The sequence below is a fragment of the Dicentrarchus labrax genome, unplaced genomic scaffold (genome assembly GCF_905237075.1).
Source record: "Dicentrarchus labrax unplaced genomic scaffold, dlabrax2021, whole genome shotgun sequence".
Classification (NCBI taxonomy): domain Eukaryota; kingdom Metazoa; phylum Chordata; class Actinopteri; family Moronidae; genus Dicentrarchus; species Dicentrarchus labrax.
Genome location: NW_026136723.1, coordinates 6,097,808 through 6,118,804, shown reverse-complemented (window position 1 = coordinate 6,118,804; position 20,997 = coordinate 6,097,808). Strand labels below are relative to the sequence as shown.

At 39.9% G+C, this 20,997-nt stretch overlaps 1 protein-coding gene across 1 annotated transcript in view; it reads left to right on the top strand.

The window, feature by feature from the left end:
• The first annotated feature begins 1,908 nt into the window (after nucleotides 1-1,908).
• Nucleotides 1,909-20,997, top strand: part of LOC127358027 (retinoic acid receptor beta-like) — a 201,657-nt gene continuing 182,568 nt past the window's right edge. Inside the window, exon 1 of the mRNA XM_051390863.1 lies at nucleotides 1,909-2,118. The gene's annotated coding sequence lies outside the window, so the exon portion shown is untranslated. The remainder of the gene's footprint in view (nucleotides 2,119-20,997) is intronic.

Below are 20,997 nucleotides of genomic sequence, written 5' to 3'. Positions count from 1 at the left end.
AAGAGATTAGCCAGTTTCATCAGAACTGGAGAGTATTTCTTCAAGAAGAGCGAAGAACGGCACTGAAGGCTTTTCTCAATGGAAAAGATGTTTTATCTCTTCTCCCGACTGACTTCAGTAACAGTTTGACTATGTCATATGGTTAATTGATCTGATTGGTTGAAGTTCACCTGTGGTACATGGTGATAGTCAGATGGTTCATCCAATCACCTGCCAAGTGAAAGAAGGCTTTGAAAAGAGCCTGTCCTCTTCTAAACAGTTTCCAAACGACTTCCCAGATCGGAATTCGGCACAACCTTAACCCTGATTGTTTTGGCTTTTTAACAAGGCCATTGGCAATGTTCTATCCACGTTAAGCTAGCTATATGTTTAAACAGAACCACAGTTATGCAGACATTTGTTTTCCCAAACATACTCCACAAAAACCCGCCCCTACTCTGTGTCTGATTGGCTCTGACCCAGACATTTTTTTCTAACTCAAACCATCTCACTCCTCAACCCAACCAACCAGCTGAGTAGGGTGGGTCTTGCAGTAATGGTGGTAAAAACAAACAAAGTGTTACATGCATGTTTTATGGATGCATGAAACATGCACGTAACACTACATGTAACGTAGAGTAGGAATAGCCCACAATTAAGGAAAGGGGAAAAGGTGTCTAATCTCAGATGAAGTCACATTTTTAGATGAGAAGCTCATTGCACCACAGCAAAAATACCCTTTGGGTGTAAAAACTGCAAGAGCAAACAGCTTGAATCAGCAAATTATACCATTTGAGTGTCCGATTCGTTGCACATGGGGCATCTCCATGTGTTAAATATTCACAGATTTACAAAATAGCCATGGGCAGTGACTAAACGTCTGTTGCAGAGAAAGTAGTAATAGTGATTGATTAGTATTTTTTTTATATAAGAAAAGCAAACTATCAGGTTAGGCGTGTTGTAATTTTTAAAAAAAAATGTGCTTTCAATATAGACTATATTTCTGGTCTGTGATCGTTTCACTGTGGCAGCTCTTCTCCTTAAATTAAATAGTGCCTGAACTGAGTTCAGGTGTATCCAGATACCCTGCTGTCTCCTGCTGAACATGCTGGTCAGAGGTCACACAGCCTCACCTGACCACCTGAGCTGGAGGGACTCAGTTATTGCTCAAGGACACTCAGTAGTCTGGGTGCTTGCTCGGTGGGATGGATTCACAAATAAATGCCTTGTAGAGTGATGTGATGAATTTGTTCATGTACTGGTACTGTAAAAGCAGAGTTGAGTTGAAGTAGTTTGTGATGTCTTTATTTCGCCTGTGGAAAAGGAAATAGAGGAGGGACCCCCCCCAAAAAAGTGTCCTTTGATGGACTACACAGATAGAACATGATAAAGTGCCCATTGTGGTGGACAAAACGTGTTAAAACGTGTTAACTGGCGTGGGTGTGTGTGTGTGTGTGTGTTTGTTTGTTTCTGCATGCTGGTGCCCTTTTTATTTTCTTTGCCCCCGCCCTTCAAACTGCTTGAGTCCGCCACTGCAGAGAGTGTAGGGACTGTGGTAATAGTTTTCAAAAGTTGAGATTTTATTGAAAGAAAGTTCTGCTTGTTGGGTCAGTATTATGCCGAAATCCCACGGAGCCCTTGAAGATTCTGGACAGCATCTTTACATTTTCTTTCAAGTCTCTGCTTTTCCCCCATGAAGCGTCGCTCTTTAAACCCCCACATTTCAAACGGAATTCGGCCCACAGCTCTCCACGCCACACAGAGGGACTCCTGTGATGTTTCCCCAGGGAAGATGAACTGTGTTGTGTGGGTGAGCGCCACCTAAACGCTCGTGTCATGTGGTTAACAGTGTCAGTTTAACGAGCGCTCCCATCACGCTGGGTTAGACCCCGTATTGCCGTGTTGCGGTCGCGCGCCCGTTAGAAATAATAAAGCGCTCCGTCTGCGAGCAGCGGCTGCGCGCCGTCGGGTCGGGTACCCTGTGCCAAAAGGACTTCACCTCACCTCCCCAAGAGGAAATAACGGCGGCTCTCCTCTCTGCCCGGCTGCATTCAGCCAAAAGTGTAGCCGCCGAGCGCGAGGAGCAACTAAAGGATACAAGTTTGAAACAGAGATGTCAGGACCAGCTGCGGGATGCGGGTAAGTTTCTACACGCTGTCATGTCTGGATGAAGCAAATTCTGCGGCGGATGACTCTCTTAGCGAATAAATATTTTTTGATAAACGTGAAATGAAAAAGAAAAACACAGCAGAAAAAGTTGTGTAACATGGGAATGTGCTGCAGCCCGGCAGAGCTGTCATGTGCGGAGCTCAGTCTCGGAGGGTGAAGTGGGTCAGGGTATGACGCGTGGCTGCTTTCATCCCGGCACCTGGCGGGTTTGGTGCGTGTGGAAGTGGCAGAGCTTTGTACAAACAACCAGCCAACTTCAGCCCCTGGCCATACTTGCCTCTTCTTATTTGTATCCGGTGATGCTCAAGAATGAATGTTGGCGAGACAGTTTGGATGGAGATGGTGGTGATGGAGATGGTAATGATGATGATGGCGGTGATGTTAGTGATGGTGGTGATGGAGATGGTGGTGATGGAGATGGTGGTGATGGTGATGGTGGTGATGGAGATGGTGATGATGGTGATGATGGTGATGAGGGAGGTGGCAGTGGTGAATATGAAGGTGCTTACCTGTTGCAACCTACAACTGACCAGTGTTAAAATAGTCCAGCAAAGTGCATGCAGTAGTGCAATTTGGGCACCTGCACAGAACGACCTGCATCCAGCATGCACATATCACATCAAATAACACAACAGCAGTCATACTTTGCATACTTATTTCTTTATTTGTTAGTAAGTGCTTTGCAAGTGTAGGTTCTCATGTTAGTATTTAAAAAAAATTGACTGATGTTTTTAAGAAAGGAGAATTGCTTTTAATGCAGATACAGTTGGAAATGCATGCATTCATATCCCAGCAGCACTGACTTAATAGAAATACACATCAAAAGAAACAATAATGCAGCCTGATCCACAAACAGAGAGGACGATTAAAAAAACAAGACATGATTGTTTGAGCTCTTCTTATGCTCCCCTCCTCCTCCTCCTCCTCCTCCTCCTCCTGCAGCCGGTGGGGTGTGAGGCTCCCACTACCTGAGAGTCAGCGAGAGGCTCCTCTCCTCCTGCAGGCTCTGACGCTGCCTCTCCTTTTGAAAGCTCATTTCCCATGCCTTTCATGCCTGCAGTTTAAAGCCTTTGATGTTTTCTCGCGCTCAACCCTGTGCATTGAAACCACTCTCGAGTATGTTAATGTTCTCTGATTGACTTATGAATCTTTTAATTAACCCACTTGTATGCGCACCGCAGCATTGTCCTCGGTGAAATGCCATCAGGGGGAAACGGAGCCATGACAGAATGACACCCTGTCAATGGGGATTTCAAAGTCAATGGCAGTTTGGGTTTAAATGATGGCTGGTTTGATATTGTCTGCAACTTATTTCTGTGAGAAATCCTCTCTCTCTCCCGCTCTCTCGGATAAAAAAAAAGAGGTAGTGCTTTATACACTGGTGGATCTGGTGATTAAGACTTCAGCTACACTATGCAATATTAATGACTTTGGAAGATATCAAAGGATGAACCTCCGAGATGCAATAGCCTGAAGTAAGCCTACATTAATAATGTGCTTAATTCCGTCAGCGATTCCAGTGTTTCTTTAGCACTTTCATGTTGAGCCTTGTGCCCAAATCAAAGCTTTTTAATTATTCCATACATTTTCATTTTCTCACGATTTACATTACTCATCTGTGTGGCCGCTTTTTATTATTTTTCCAGGTTTTCTTCCTCTCTTTTCAAAGCTCAGCATCCTCATATTTGTGCACAGGAAAACATCCTCTCCTCACATTTGTCATCGTGGATTTTTCTATTGTGATTTCGATCACTGATAACACAAACTTGCGCCACTGCATGTGTGTGGAAGGTTGAAGGTGAACTGTGATTGGTCATGTGATTACCACCAACAGTCAGTAGGTGGCAAAATGCTCTCAGGGATAAGAGGAGATCTATCACAGTGCTGTGTGACATTCTGAAGGGCGGCTCGCTGTAGTCAGAGATGCTCAGCTGAGTTTCAAAGACAAGTCTCTGTTGCTTCTCCGTCTCATCCCATTTAAGTCTTCAGAAAGATGAAGCTTGGGCCTCTTTAAAAAACAGATTCAACCTTATTACAGTGCTAGAATACACTTCACTGCGCTGTCAGAGAGTGTGGGCTTCAAATGACTCAATGGTGTTTGAGGAATAAGTGTTGAATTCTAATTTGTGCTGTGTGCCATATACCAGGGTGCACATTAGGGTTACACTGATGCTCGGTTTTGAGTCACTGATGTGTTTCAAGGCTCCACAGGTCCGCTGTTTGTCAGCTGGGAGTGTGTCATATGATTAATTGCAAAGCTAAGACTCATGGTCCCCTTACTTAAAGTTGAGCTAAACCGTTATGCCAACACTGACGAGAAACTAATGAGTAATGGAGCTTTTGAACATCAGTTTTGTGGGCAAACTGGATATTGTTGAAAGACCCAGAACAAGTGAGAACAGGAAACTTGAGGGGACAATATTTTGTCAAGGTCAGGAATAAACCTTCAAGTGTAAATTTGGAATTTGCTCCACTTCAAGTACAATATAAGGGTCCTGCTATATTATCTAATCTTGTGGTCCTGTCTCAGAACGTCCCTGTGTCAACATCATTTTTATAGCCTATTTTCTAATGGGCCTTTATTAAGTCCTTCTTTACCCATTTGTGCCTGCAACTGAAAATTAGAAATTTCCTTTGTGTGTGTGTGTAAGAGGTACTTAAGAATGTACTGAAAATAATAAAAATCCCTAAATTTTTACTGCTTATTCAGAGCATTTTCTATCATTTTCAGAGAAAACAGTAGTCCCTTGTGCTCAAAGACTAAATATAGCATGACAAGAAAATGGCTGCAAGAAGCACAGTCAAGTATTTGTATCTATGAACTCATAACAAGTTAAATGGCAAAGATATGCACACATATGCAGTGTTAAAAAATATTTAATGTGGAAAACATTCAATACTTTGACCATTGACAAAATTGTTATTTTTGATTGTTTTTGTCAGAAAAGCTTTACTGCAGTGGATCACTGGATGACTATAAAAGATTTGACATCATGTAGAAGCAAAAGTGTATGTACAGTATGGTATTATTTCCCTCTCCCCCTCCTGTCACTTCAGTATCTTTGCCCTTTGTTTCCTGTAGCAGCTGTGTTAGCACCCAGGGTGTGCGCTGAGGCTAACTGCCTGTGAGGGGGTGACAGCTCCATCCTGCCCCACCGAGAGCCTCCACTCGCTGCTTAACGAACACCGCCGAGTCCTCACCATCTTCCCCTCTACACATCTCAAGGTGAAGGGGAGGAGCAGAGGTGTCAGGAAGCCAAATATTATGTCAGAAAGAGATTGACTGCAATTGCTCCTAATGATGAATACATGTTGCGGGCTGCTATTAACAGCAGTACGATGCAATGATTTGGAGACATTCCCACTCCCTGCATACCAGGATGGGAACCCTGGCGTCTGTGCCTTGCTCTGGGGAATGGAACCCCAAACTTTGGCAGCCTTGTTAATCACAGACGTAGAACCATCCGTCCAACAGTAGACTTGCAATCAAGCTTTTTTCTTCTCAAGCAGAGAGCCAGTTGTTCAGTATGTAGGTTACAGAAGCTAAATGACAAATTGGGTTTCTTTGTCACTGCAATAAAGTAACTAACTAAAACTAAGGTTTTCAGTGAACACAGATTCAATGGCTTGCTCTAAATAATGGAACGTCTACCTCTGGAAGCATTAAGTGTTATACTTCTGCTTCAAAAATCTGTCTTAAAATGTCTTCAGGAGGATTTTGAAAAATGGATTGGATTAATGAAGTTAACATTACTTGTATAAAGTTGCATTTTTCAGTCTCACTTTGAAATGTGTTAGGTTACTTAAGACACTAGGCTGTTTTTAACTGGATGTTTGTTTGTTTTAAACTAAAAGTAAAAAATACTGGCATGAGCAGTAGGGGTGGGAAAAACAATTGATTCTTCGATGCGTCGCGATTCTCTCTAGAACGATTCAGTCTTGATGCAGATAAGTTAATAATCGGAATTTTAAAAATTACATTAGTTCGCATGCTGCAACATTCTGTTCGCCTGCTGCAGAGTGCTACAGAATACTTTCCTTTCTGCCTGCCAAAAAAATGGCTGCGAGCGACAAACCTATACAGCCTGCACCAGCTTCTTTAAAAGCTGTGATATGGCAGCATTTTGGGTTCTATGAGGTCGATGGGAAGATGGACAAGACCTACACTGTGTGTAAGGTGTGTGGAAGTCAAATTAAATACTTCAGAAATACAACCAATCTGCGAAACCACATTTCTAGACACCACTCAGAGTTGGGGGAAAAGCGACCTGTTCCTGATGGCAGCCAGAGGACAATTGAGCAGGCAGTGGAACAGCTGCCACCGAACTCGGATAGGGCCAAACAGATTACTAAATCCATTGCGAAATGTATTGCAATGGATTTAAGACAATACTCTGTCTGTGATAAAATTGTGTAGCATAAAGGGGTTTTTTTTTGTCTCAGGGATATGCTACTTATTACCAATAACAGGAGGATTTCGTGTTTGAAGTCTTATTTTTATAATTGACTAAGAGCAGCTTTTTCTTTAATGACATAGAAAAGAAAGATTAGAAAGAAAAGAAAAATGAACATACTTCCATATTGTGTTAAAATCCAAGCTGCATTGTTCATAGAAAGTCATATTTGTGACAAGAAAAGCTTTTTCTCTAATAAAATATAGAGAAGGTAATTCATCTGTTGATTGTCTTTAATAAATATCACAAAAGTAGTAGGAAGTGATTAGCAAACTCTGAGTAGCAAACTCAGATGTATATATATATTCTAAAATCACCCATAAAAATGTACATTAAAAAATTGTTGCATCGAGATGCATCGATAATCGGTTTAGAATCGAATCGTTGACCTCTGAATCGCAATCGAATCAAATCGAATCGTGCCAAAAGATTCCCCCCCCTAATGAGCAGTAAACTTAACCATGTCACATTTCAGGAACAGCCCTGTCTCTGAGAAATTACATTTATATACAACTAATTTGCATCAGCAAATACGGTTAGACAGAAATGTAAAGCAGACCAAATTACATTTTCTATTAACATAATTGAGAAATGTTGTTAATTTTAATCAAAGTGCTTTTGCCTGTGTTTACATTGCAAGGGTTAGCACTCAGTTCTGATTTATTGTTCAGATCTGATTTGTATTGTTTTTCTGTTTTTCTGAATGGACTTTGTTGCAGGAGTCTGGACACAAACCCTGGACTGTGGTGACAGTCCTGCACTCCAATACGCCAATGTATTATTTTTTCACTACAACGGAATTATGACAACAATTTAGTTATGTACAAACGTTCTTGGAGACAGGGTTGTTCAGAAAGTATTTGAGGTAAGGACAGAAAGGGCCTTTTTATCTGGCTATTGAAGGACTGAGGCATTGTGTACAAAAAATGTTTCATTAAGGCATCATTTAAGTTCCAGATTTGAACTTCTGGAGTACTGAGAGCTACAAAGGACACATATCATGTCTTTTAAAATTCTGACAGAAGAAGGCCATATTTGATGGATACATTCATAGGAGCGTTAAGAACTTGACATTGCTGATGGATCCATTAAGACAGCCTGTGTTCCAAAGTCTGGTTTATTATTATAGCGCAATATCACACAATGGCTGGTTACAATTTTCTGTTCAGACTTGGTTATCTCTGATGCTAACAAATCTCTTATCAAAATATTTAGTAAGTAAGTAAGTTTTCAAGTTCATTAATATTAACAAGTTACAAGTTTTCAAGTAACGTTAGCAATTAACAAATTTGCAAGTTAATTAATTAGTATGATTTTGAGCAACTTAACATTAGCAAGTAACAAGTTTTCAAGTTTATGACATTTTCATGTAGTAGAGGTGATTTGGCCTGTCACTTCACCTCCAGTGTTTAAGCAGCTTCAGCCAGGAAAAGGTGATAACAGATCTAAATTGAATCTTTAAGTTTTAGTATAGTTAGTTTAGTTTTATATTTAGTTCCTTTGATTAGATTTGGAAGGATTCTGAATCACTAAAATGCTGCTGAACCTCAACCACATTTAAAGAAGTCATCCTCCGAATTCAGACGCGACAAAAAATAATTTGCTACACACTTTTTCTCAGCAACCATTTTGACAATAAATAGTAGGGTAAACAGATGCTTTAGGACCCAAAGTATTGCTATTTGACAACCTGGGAATGAGACTTAACAATTGTGGGTGTTCCCAATGATACTAATTAAGGATCTATTTAGTGTAGCAGAGCCGGTCCAGTGAGCCAAAATGCACAATAGCAGCACCCTGACTCTGTTTGACCTGAATGGAACAGAACCTTAAAGGGGAACTTCGGCAGATTTTTTACCCTAGTCTTGATCGCTAGATGTCACCGAGTACTGTCGATAGGAAAAACAACGACCAAAACCGGTGCTAGCAAACTGGAGATCCTGCAGCTAATGGCCAGAGCTCCCAGTTAGTTATAATGCACTTCTTGGGGGCATATCCTAAAGAGTGCCTTTTGCTCCTCTTAACAGACACAAAATGCAATTAAAATGTCTGTGCAACATGATCAGGGCCCTTACATGACAACAACATGTGTTTTCAACTCATACATTGTGCAGAAACCATTTAAATTCAAAGTTTACAAGTACTGTCACCTACCTGTTTTTCCATCGCTCGCTTCGCAAAAGCCCAGAAGAGTCGATCACGAGACTCACGCTGAAGTCCCGTGGGAATTCAGTAGTTGCAGGAAGTTGTAGTGTGCAGATCGGAGCGTAGTGTGTGAAGACATTGACATTTTTGAGGGGGAAATAAACTTCAAGTTTTCGTCGCTAAGGCATTATCTCCGTGATCGACCCTTCTGGGCTTTCGGTGAAGCGAGCGATGGAAAAACACGTAGGTGACAGTACTTTTCTGCACAACGTATGAGTTGGAAATGCATGTTGTATGTCGCGTAAGGGCCCTGATCATGTTGCACAGACATTTTAATTGCATTTTGTGTCTGTTAAGAGGAGCAAAAGGCACTCTCTAGGATATGCCCCCAAGAAGTGTATTATAACTAACTGGGAGCTCTGGCCATTAGCTGCAGGATCTCCAGTTTGCTAGCACCGGTTTTGGTCGTTGTTTTTCCTATCGAACAGTACTCGGTGACATCTAGCGATCAAGACTAGGGTAAAAATCTGCCGAAGTTCCTCTTTAATTAGTGTCACTGGTAACACCTGTGTTTACCCTGCTGTTTCATATTAATAGTGTTGTGAAAAAAGTCTGTTGACATCTCTGTTGGGGCTGCAGCAACACTGTAATGCATAAGTATACCTGACACTTTAGTACCCTAGTCTATAGAGTCAAACACCTGATCCTGGCAGGTTGCTTTACCAGTCAAGCTACACAGTGTGCTAATGTGCACTGTACATTAGTAAGTGATGAAACAATGTTCCACATTATAATCCATCCATGTGCGATCAATGCTCTTATACATGGAAATTTAGCTCTTAATAGGGATATCACAAATAGCAGGCGTTGCACTGTTCATCCTGCTATCATATTATCTACTACAAGTGATAGCATAATTAAACACGTATGGCGAGGGAAAGCAGTAAATGAGTAAGATGGACCATGTAATGTGGAGAGTCAGGGAGTGGAGGGGTGGGAAAAGAGAAGACAAGATTATAGAGAAGCCTTTGATGCCGAGTCTGGCTATGGGAATCCTAGTGTGCCTTCAGGGGAAAGCTCCTCTCACACAACATCAATAATGAATGAAAGATATCTTGTTCACTGGAAGACTGAACTTAGCTGGCATACTGATTTGTTACCATGAACCTTATGTAAAAATTGCATCAGCGTGTTTGCTATGCTTTATTAGCCAGATAAGGAGCTGTCACTGATGACAATGGAGGGAGAATGGGTGTGGTGTCGAAACAACAACCCAGAAAAAAGAAGACTTTGTGCATCATATTTTCCCAAATTCAATTGTTTTGAATCATTCCCTGACTGAGGACGGGTGTATTTGAGGTATAATTCTATAGTTCTTCTTCTGAAGTAGAATCTTGCATAGCATTATGAATCAAGAAATGTACAATAGAAAATACAAATTTGCAATGCAAAATATGAATACAAATTCATTCACAAATTATTTGCCAGGCTTTGTAACAACAGGATTTTGGAGAAACAATGGCAGCAAATGTGTCCTTAAAAATATGTTCAATACTGAACAGATTTATTTAATTGTATATGTTTGTAAGGGAACGTAATTTAACTTTCCTAAGCCCCGCCCCCTCTTGCTCTGTGCTCCAATAACAGTTGAGCAGGCCTCAGTCAGAACCTCTGTCCACTTTCTCCTTTCCTGCATTTTACATAAAAGCAAAACACTAGCCAACAAGCTAGCTTATTGACAAAAATTGTTAGTTAGCTAGTTGTTAGCTAATGTTATGCTAACAGTATTTTTTAACCGTCTTAATTCTGCTCCAAGTTATTTCACAGTGTGATCTGAAATGCTGATACAATATAGTGCTGCTTTAATCATATTTGACACACTGAAATAATGTGTAGCTACATTTCTTAATTTTAAGTTTCTTCATCCAACTACTGAAGGGTCAAAATTATTTAATTTAAGGTTAAATTATTGCAATGATATGAATGAAAGTTCAACTGGAAAATGTTTCTCCTGAAATGGACGTGGAGTGATACGCTAGAGAGAAGACGTCTCACTTTGTTGAGTTGTTGGAACTGCAGTATAGAACTGTGTATAGACACAGAACATGCAGAGTCTGACAAGTAGTTTTTATTTTTATTTTGGCTTGTTAAAAAGTTATTCACAAAATTAACATTAATTAGTGACAGCTTGTATGACCTGCTGCCTAAAACATTTGTCATTGTAACTGGTATAAGTGACAGTGTCAGTTAAAATTGAAAAGCTGCAGGACTTTTCAGGTAGTGCTAGCTGAATGTTTTGTACACTGCTCTGCTAATTAGCCAGAGATAGGAGAGAGAATAAACTCGTTACTGTTGGATCTCAGTAGATCTGTGTATTTTGCCAATCCGGGTGTCAGAGCAGAGTCACTCACTGGTGTGACCAAATCATTTTCCAGTCACACACACTCATTTTCACTCACACATGCACTGTGATGCTGCACTGAAGAGCTGTGTTAAAGGAGAGCAGATAGACAAAACACAGTAAGAGTTCAGTGAAGGCAGGATCAGACTTTGATCTGTTTTATTTTAGCCAATAGGGATCTATTAAAACATGCTTGGATTGACATCTCTACAATAATAACAAAACAATGGTAACCAACATTACTTCAGCAGTGCTCAGAAAGGCAGCTAAAATATAAAAGTTTTGGCTTATCCAACTGTAATTAAAATGTGAACATAAACAAAGATGGATGGATGGTTTAAATCAGTGATCCAACCTGGGGGTAGGGACCCCCCATTGTTAGAAATAAATACATAGATAAAATAAAATAAAAAATAAAAACAGAATGGTATAAAAAGAAATAACGTGCTCAAAATTCATCCAAATCTCTCTTTTTACACGTACAGTCTATCTATCTATCATTACAAAAGAAAACATTAACAAAGCCTTTGATTCCTTTATTTTTTCACTATGTAGATTCTGCTGTTTGGGTCCTTGTATCATGTAGAACTCATAAGGAGGTAATCAAGCAAGGCTCTTTTTTTTGGGTCTTTTCATGCCTTTATTTGATAGAGACAGCTGAAGATTGGCAGGAAGGGGGGGGGTAGAGAGAGGGGATGACACGCGGCAAAGGGCCACAGGTCGGATTCAAACCCGGGCCGCTGCAGCAACTCTGTATATGGGTCGCCAGCTCTACCGACTAAGCTAACCAGGCGCCCTGTGCAAGGCTCTTTAAACATGTCCCATCTCATGTCACTGTTGACTTCTTAAAAGAAAACGTCTGGTGCTATTATATATGGTTCTTCTTGTCAGCAAATCCCATTAAAAGACCCAGAGTCAGACCAATAACGAACGTATCTACTAACAAGTATTGTGTGTGTGTGTGAGTGTGTGTGTGTGCGTGTATGTGTGTGTGTGTGTGTGTATGTGTATCAAAGCCTGATAAATCCTCTTCCTCTGTGCCATAGAGCTCCATTGTTGTCCAAAAACTATTAATAACACCACACTGTTGCACTGGCTGACGTGGTCCTTCATTACCACGAACACACATACACACTTTGTGTTTATTCTGACTCAATCCCACATATTTGCTGCCCCAAATACTTTAGAGCACCAAATGTGGATTCATTAAATGCACTATTTCCTCCTGTTTGAGTAATGTTTGATACAGTGAGCAGTTGTTTTAGGAAATTACTAAATTAAACTATATATTTAAGATTTCTTCAGTATGAACCAATGGGATTTGGGCTGAAGCCACTGAGGACAGGGAAATCTGATTTTTAAGAAGCAGACTCATTGCACTGATAACAAAAATGTAGAAAAACACCATCCTTATCCTTCAATATTTAACCAATAATTTCCATATTTGTTATTTTATTGATTTTTTTTAGCACATACGTTCAGTAGAACATTTGCAGTTTGCAGATGTGTTCAACAAAAACAATGTTGATAAAAAAACAACTTCATGGCAGAAATCCAAGCTCACCACACTGCATGACTGTGCATCTTCGCACCACGCAGTTCGTCACAAGGGCTTATTGATTCTTTAAGCTATTTAACCTGCGGGAGGAACACAGTGATTTTAATGAATTAATCACATGTTGAATTCCCTTACAAAACTGTCCATGAAATGATTATGACACAGTCTGCCGTATCTAAGAGGGGGAGGCTGAGTCGATGATAATTCAGTGTGATGGTGATGTTCAGTGTGGACGCGCCGGCTCTTTCATGTGCTGCACTTCCACCTTATAACTATTTTAACAGGGAGGAGAACTGGGATTTTTATGCTGCAGAAGTTATTTGAAGGGCATGTTACTCTGCTTTAAATACTGTTTTAATTTGCAATGCAAATTACTCTCATTCTCATCTGAATAATCCTCTTGGTTACTTAATACTCTGGCATATTCATGTGCTGTAATGTGTCTGTCGCAGGCTTGCTGCTGTGGTAAACTGCTCGTACTCTTTGTCAGCCCCTGCTCGCTCGCTGCCGCCTGAGTTTAAAGGTCAGACAGCATTTACACATACATGGCGTTTGTTTTACACCTTCTCACAGCTCTGAATGATTGGGATTTCCCAATTCAGGGCAGGTCACATAGTGCTAATGTTGTTGGACTGAAATGAGATTTTGGAAATTGATAGAGACTGTTTTGGACTGAAACCAAAAATCTGCGTCATGTTGATTTCTATGTCAGATAATAAACAAGCAAACTACTCACATATTTTGACATTTGATTTTTTATTATTTTTGCGCTCAACCTTCACCAAAAGTACAGCTGAAGTGGTCAAACATTTCATTACAAAATTAAATGTTATGTTAGAGCTCTTATGTTAAAGTATTGTGTCTTCACTCGCAAGCTTGGCAAATAATATCTGCTACAAAAAAAAGTTCCCTTCCTGACCCACAATTTGAGCTTTTAATAATCATCAAGCAGAAATGGAGGACATTTTCCTAAAAGGTACATCCTTTCCGTCATTGTAGACAAGACAGAAACACAAAAAAAGAACCTCATTCTACACAACAGTCTGTCCTTCTCAGGGGGAAGCATTAAACCTGTCGGTCTCTATGGCTAATGGTAATGTCCACATACAGTTCCACACCGTAGTTGTCAGACCATCTTTCTTTATGCATGAGGAATATTTTGATCTTAATCTCCCGGATATCACAACGTAACCTGTTTGGGAAAATGAATGACAAATATGCATAGTCTGTATATTTATTTAATTTATTTATTTTATTAAATTTTATTTAAAAGCGCCAAATCCTAGCCAAAGTTATGTCAGGACACTTTTAACAGAGAGTAGGTCATGACTGTACTTATCATTTTGAGCTGAGAACAAATTTCAAACTGGATGATTTGGACTTTGCATACCAGATAATGCATTAAAATATAAAGTATATGAGTGATTTTTTTAAATTTTGTAATTCAGTGTTTTTTTTATTTGATTCACCAACCAAGTCCAATAAAATCAATGTTCCCACCAGAAACTCAAAAGGAGATGGGTCATGAGTAAATCAGAGATTAAGTTAATGCACTGTAAGTGCCCTTTTTACCTACGATGAAGTATGCTAACCCTGCAGTTATCTTAAACTTTATTGCATTGTTATAATAAAGTGGGCGCTGCACTCCCCAACACACCTTAAATCTTCAAACAGAATGCAAATCATATTTTAGCCTGGAGTTATTGAATTTGATCACTGGACTATTTGTGCAGTCAGCCATTGTACAGAATGTACAGACATTGAACTGTTTGTTCCTTACATTCTGATCTCTCAGTTCATCTGGGTCTCTGTACGTTTATGAAGTAGATCCATAAAACCTTGAAATAAGCTTTTTCCATTCAACATTTATAACTCATGTTCCAACTAGAACATCTATCTTTTTGTTGACGTTGTATGCAGTCAGCTTTAAATCTGCCAGTATGCTTCCTCAGAAGTGATTGATGGTCGACCACAGTGCTTAAAATGGGCTGGTACTCACCAGTACTGAGTACTGGCACTTCTGATTTTTGTCTTAACTAAGAAAACAGCTTAACATTAAGGAAACAGCTCTGAAAATGTCCTTGTTAAAAAGGATAAAAAACACCAAAAGAGTTAGGGTTATGGTTGTGCTGAATTAGGGTACTGTGTGGAATTAGGACACTAACTTAACGCTGTGATCGGCGGCTGTGTGGAAGTGAGAGCCTGGGTTTTTCTCTCTAGCTCTCGCTTTTCATTCCCTGCTTCTTTTCTAGTATAATCTGCCTTTAAACCCCCTAAAATTTGCTTCGTGTTGAGTCTGACCACACTTAAAGAACCAAATATATAACAGCAAATATAAAACAGAGCTTGTATCTTGTAAAGCTGGTGTATTTCTGTAAGGTGGTTTTAGCTCAGTGGTGCACTTTTTCCTGCTGTCGTTGCTGTCTCCACATGGAAGAGCACAGGTGGTGGTACTCCTTCCACAGCAGCAAAGTCGCTGTCAAACTTTCTTAAATGTGGATTTATATTTGACATAATGGTTGTGCAGTAGTTCTAATGGTGACTATAACAGGAGCAGAGACAAACGGCCCATTTTCTCTCTCAATTATTTTTCTCTTTCCTCACTTCTTTTACTCCGCCTTAATCATTCTCTCTTCCTCATCCTTCACTTCTTAAATGAGTTGATTTCTTTCTGTTTTAGGCTTTTCAGACGGTAATCAAAGCAACCGCGTCAGAAAATTGTGTTCAAATACACTCCCCACTCAGCAGTGAGACAGAAAGTAGGCTGCCTTAATGAACTAAACTTGAGTAAGTCTAGTTAACAGCAGATGAACATACTCATGCTGCTTATGTTCTTTTTCCTGCTGAGAGCTGAGTCAAGTCACTAATTATGGTGAGTCTGAGTCAGTTGATCAGAGTTTGATCCTCTGTTTAATTACAACCTGTATGGCAGTTTCACCCCTGCAGCACTTTCAATATCAAAGACACCTGACAGGCCAAGGATAAGTTAGACTCTGAATGACCATAGCCATTCCTATCATTCTAAAATATATTCAGATTCACGTATGTACAGTCATTGGTGTTAGGGGCTTTTGAAAGTCAACTTGCTTTATATGGGTATAATACATAATTGAAAAATGTTCTGGTATGATCTTTTTGCCAAACTGGCATTGCTGGAATTGCAAGCAGAGATGATTTCTAAAACTCTCCGTGGTCCAATGTTAAAGGATGTTTGAATGTCTGAAGTCAGAGTGGTCTGCAGAAAATCCTGCATAAGGTGCATTCCTGGAAAATTTAATCCAAAAGAGAAAAAAAAGGCAAACATAAATGTGAAAAAGATGATATGAATTTGGTTATTTCTTGCTCTGCTGTTCAGCGACTGAAACAAAGCTCTTGAAAGCACCAATCCCAGCCCACGGTAGTGGTTGTATCACATTCTGGTTGTGCTGCGGATCAAACGTCCACTGGAAGTATTTCAGAAGCAGAGCATCTTTAAACAATGTTTTCTTTACGTTTCCAGTTTTGTTAAGAGTTGTCCTGCCCTGATGAAAAGAGTAACGTCTGCCCACTGACTCCACACCACTCATTCATTTAAACAGACAATACTCCACCGCAGTCAGATGTTCCTCAGGTTCCCCTTTCACGATCATTACTGGATGCACAGTACATTAAAATAAATAGTTTGCTTTTGGGTTCACATAAGACATAGACAGCAGTCTCCTGGGTTAAAGTCCTGTGTTTGTTTGAGCCATTCATCCACCCCGCAGACTTTCTCACTCTTTATACTATGTCACCTGAATTCAACAGAGGGCGCGTCCAGAAATTACGCAATTTATTTATGCCACTGTGGTGGTATTTAACTGCAGATGGTTATTGTATGAACAATTGTGATGGCAAAACATGATGACAGTAGGATCACATGCGTGATAAGGAGAGCCTTTTATTTAGAGCACTGGTTTCCAACCTTTTTCCTTAAGGGACCCATTTTCTATCATTGAGTAAACTGAGGATCCCTGACTATGTAACAGTACAGAACAACTGATAAACTGTACAATAAACACAAATAGTGAACACAGTAACTACAGGAAGTTAGCGGAGCGGTTTAGATGAATTTTGAGCAGATTATTTTTTGTAAATATTACATCAGAGGTACATTTTCTGACAATTCTAAATCTGTATAGTGTATTTTTTAACAATCATATTTATATATTTAATTTAGTTTTATTCACAGAATTAGACGAAATGCTGAGATATAGGCCTACATAGGCCTGTGTATTTAAAAGTTGTCTTAGACTCCTTAAAATCAAGAAGACCTCGCGACCCTCCGTGATGCTTTGGTGAACCCTAGTGGGGATCCCGACCCCTGGGTTGGGAACCACTGGTTTAAAGAAACTTATTGCTGGTGTGTTTTTGGTTGAATTCTGTCTACCTCATATATTGCTCTTAATCATATTTTTTTTGCAGCTATTTTTTGTTTGTATGTAAAGCACTAAACATGATTTTTAAAAAGTGCTATACAAATAAAGTTATTTTTATTAGTTATTATTGGTGAATTTGATTGGACTTGATTGTCACAGTCTCTTACAATGAACAGGAAGAAGTAGCTGTGTTTATATAAGACCAGTGGTATGGTCCTTTAAGAAAAGTCCTGAGAATGATTTCACTAATGAATTATATGTTTTATATGCAAGTAACAACTGATGACAGAAATTGGCATTAACGTACTTGTAACCACTTGCTTCCAGCAGCTTCAGTTCCCACAAATATTATCAAAAGCTAGTACTTAACATAAATTACATTAGTTTGGTTTGTAATTTCCAGCTGATGATATTTGCAGTTGCAGCTCGCGGCAGTGTGTACTGTTCATGCAGTGTGTTCCTGTGTTTACTGTTGGTGAGTGATGATTCACCTCTCACTGAACCTTCAGAGTCGATGGTTGCCAGAGTGCCTGTTGGCAAATTCGTAGCCTCACTGTGCCAAGCGTTTGTACCCGTTCGCTGTGTCTGGCGCGGGGGGTGTCCCTGGCACCTCGCCGCCCCCCTGCACCCCTGCTCCTCAAAGACGACAATGATAAAAGGGGAGGGGTGGGGTGGGCGGGGTGTGAAAATCCTCTTCGGATTCTCAGCTTGTGGAGCCAGAGCCATTCAATATGTTCCTGAAAATCCTCCTGAATGGAGACGAGCGGAGGGAGCACCGTATCACTGAGCATCGCCCTGTATTTAACTGTCACTCAGGGTTATTTATGCCTCACATGCACGGCATTCCAGAGGTTATTTTTGGGAAGTTAGCAGAAATGGAGGCTGGTTCAAAGCAAGGACATGACTCTGTACTCCTCCCTGTCCTCCTCGAGCTTCTCCTTCCTGCTCACCTTCCCTGCGTCTCTCCCTGTCGGGACACAGCAGGCCGGGCCATGGCCCTGTCAGTTAGCTAGGCCTGTGTAGCGACAGCATCCTCTGCTCTCATATAGACCAGTCTGGCTGCATGAGAAATAACTCAATGAATTCTCCTAGTTCCAATCACATCGCACCTTAAAAGGGCTGTCAACAATAGTAATAACTCGTTACATGACAATGTATTGTAACTTTGGACTTGCACTACTAACTCTGTGTCTACAGTCTACTGCATGCCAGCAGAACAGCAGCAGCAGCTTCAGTGCTCTGAATGCAGCCACAGTATTGAGTGTAGGTCCCCAGTGTTTGGACAGCGTTCAGAATAGACTTGAACTGTAAAAATTTGCTTTGGGTCACACCTGTTTTTTATAATAGAAGTATACCTATGATGAATTCATAATATGCACAGAGTTACGAATCAATGTTCTCAAACGTTTTACATCATGTACCACCTCAGAAAATATCAAGCTCTGCAAGTACCACCATTGTGATGGACTAGCTACGGACAGTTTGTTCATGCAGGAGGCAGGTTTGTTCCTAATAAAAAGATTATTTGTTGTTGACAGCCACGCTTTACAAAGAGCTAGCACTAGAACTGGCACTTAAACTCTTCCACACAACTCTCATACTGCTAATCTAACTAATCATGTATGTATGTACAGTATGCCAACGTAGCTGATTTTAAAACAAAAATGTTACAGGAGGATAAGTTACTTATTCGAAATGACATTTTGAATGATATCATAGTTAAAGTATTTTCCTTCAAACATTTTTAGCATTTTCCTCATATGGTATTAAATTCATTCATTCATTCATTTATCATTAAAAACAATTGGATATTCCTCTGTTTACCACTAGAGGGAGTTTGGGTACACATACCATTTGTAGCTTTTGAGAATCAGCGCAATAAATCAAGATATGAATTTGAAAGAATAGTTCAAGATTTCTAAAACTTCTAAAACTTAATCCCTTATATTCAGACAGCTGAGAAAAATGATAGTCTCAAGCATGGGGCTGAAGTTAAGATATAGGAAACAGCTAGCCTGGCTCTGCCTAAGTTTAAAAAAAAAAAAAAACACCCACAAACAACTCTAAAGCGCTAGGCTAGTTAGGAGGGCTACTTGATTTTTTCACAGAGTATCCGTCTCATACTGTCAGGATATAGTGAAAGTTTCAGCAAGTATAACAAAAAGTTATTTTTATAAAAGTTACCTACTGCAGCTTTAACTTACAGGCTGAGTAATGCGGGATGATCACATTGTGTACGTTTGTATTCTCTTCCAATTTGCATTTCTGCTCATTATATTATATTCCGAATTGAATAATTATCATGCACTTACAATGTGATTACAGTGCCTAGTGATTCCACATGAGCATCATTAGGATTTTTTATTGCCAGAATCAAATTTAGTTAGATATTCAGTGGAGGGGGAATCGTGATCACTAACAGGGAACTGGAATGCTAATTAGGCTCGGCCATTTCACTCACTGTAAATACACATTTCTGGCCTTGGGGAAGACATTCCTGACATTCCTGCTCATTTTCAGAATAAACGGAAAAAGGAGAGGACTCTCCCCCTTTTGTCATGTGTGTCAAGCTCTCAGTGGTGCTCATTGAGCACTGTTATTCTCCCAGATCATGTAGAATTAGGACAAATAACACTCTTTCAGTTAAAGTTTTCACTACAAGAATTTAATTTGATGCATTTACTTAAAAAACATGGTTATCGTGATAGAGAGGATTACTTGTTCCATTACCCAGAAGCATGCTTGAATGGAACAAAACACGTAAAAGACATCTGGAAATAATCAGCACTAATGGTTGCTGATGGTAATAATTACAGTTTAGTGAACTGGAGTACAATGTTGTCACATGAAACCTTTTGTGATTTTAATAATCTCATCACTAATCACTTTTTTAGCACTTGGATAAACAAGTTAATCCATTCTAATCTGTGCTGTCATGCTGTTGATACATGTGATGATACCATAATGCCTCTTGAAGCAGTGCCCTTTAAGTTCCATTTACACACCGAGTTTTTGTTGCTACTGAGGTTCAGGTCTTATTCAGGTTAATCTGCCTACATAAACCTTTGACTGAGCCTCTCTCTGTTTTCATGAATAAACCAGTTAACTATGGCTGGAATTGTATGGGGGCCAGGACAGCCAGGACAGCCATGGCTGCGGTGGTGTCTCAGTTCGGCCTTATACCTCTCAAAAAATGATATACCCTGCGGCCACAGTGGCCTTGATGCACCTTTCTGCACTGCCCCTGCTGATTTTGCAGTTTCTCCTCTGCCTCTTTCCTGTCAATACGGTTGTTAGACACCAGCGTTTTTTTGTGTGGTTTGTCCACTGAATGTAGTCATTATGCCAGGCTTACCTGCTGTTGATCAGTGTAGCAGTGTCTCAGCTCTGACGTCTGCTAGTACTTCTAGTTCAGCCATCCTTTAACTTTCTCCTCTATATTTACTTTTATTGGCTCAAAATCATAGGTAATAAATTTTTAACAGCAGCCATTTTGACATGAAATTCTACGGTGAAATCAGGTATTACCGATGATGCTAATTAAGGTTCCATTTAGTGTATAAGAGCCGTTGCACATGAACAACAGCAGCACCCTGACTCTGTTTGACCTGAATGGAACTTTCAAACTCCATTGCATGAACACTTGACTAGCTAGCTTAGCTACTGTGAAGTACAGTAAAATCCTGACATAAGCACGGGTGAAAACAAAGATGGCGGCACGCTAGGTTCCAAATACAACATAAAGACATATTGATAAATTGATGTTCCTAGCAATGGAACAATGGCTTACTTTTATAACATCATTATTTTGTAATACATCTAATTCATTAATTCTAAGTTATAAATGTGTGTGTATGTTTGTATTTCATCAAGTTCAACATGTTCCACTTTCCA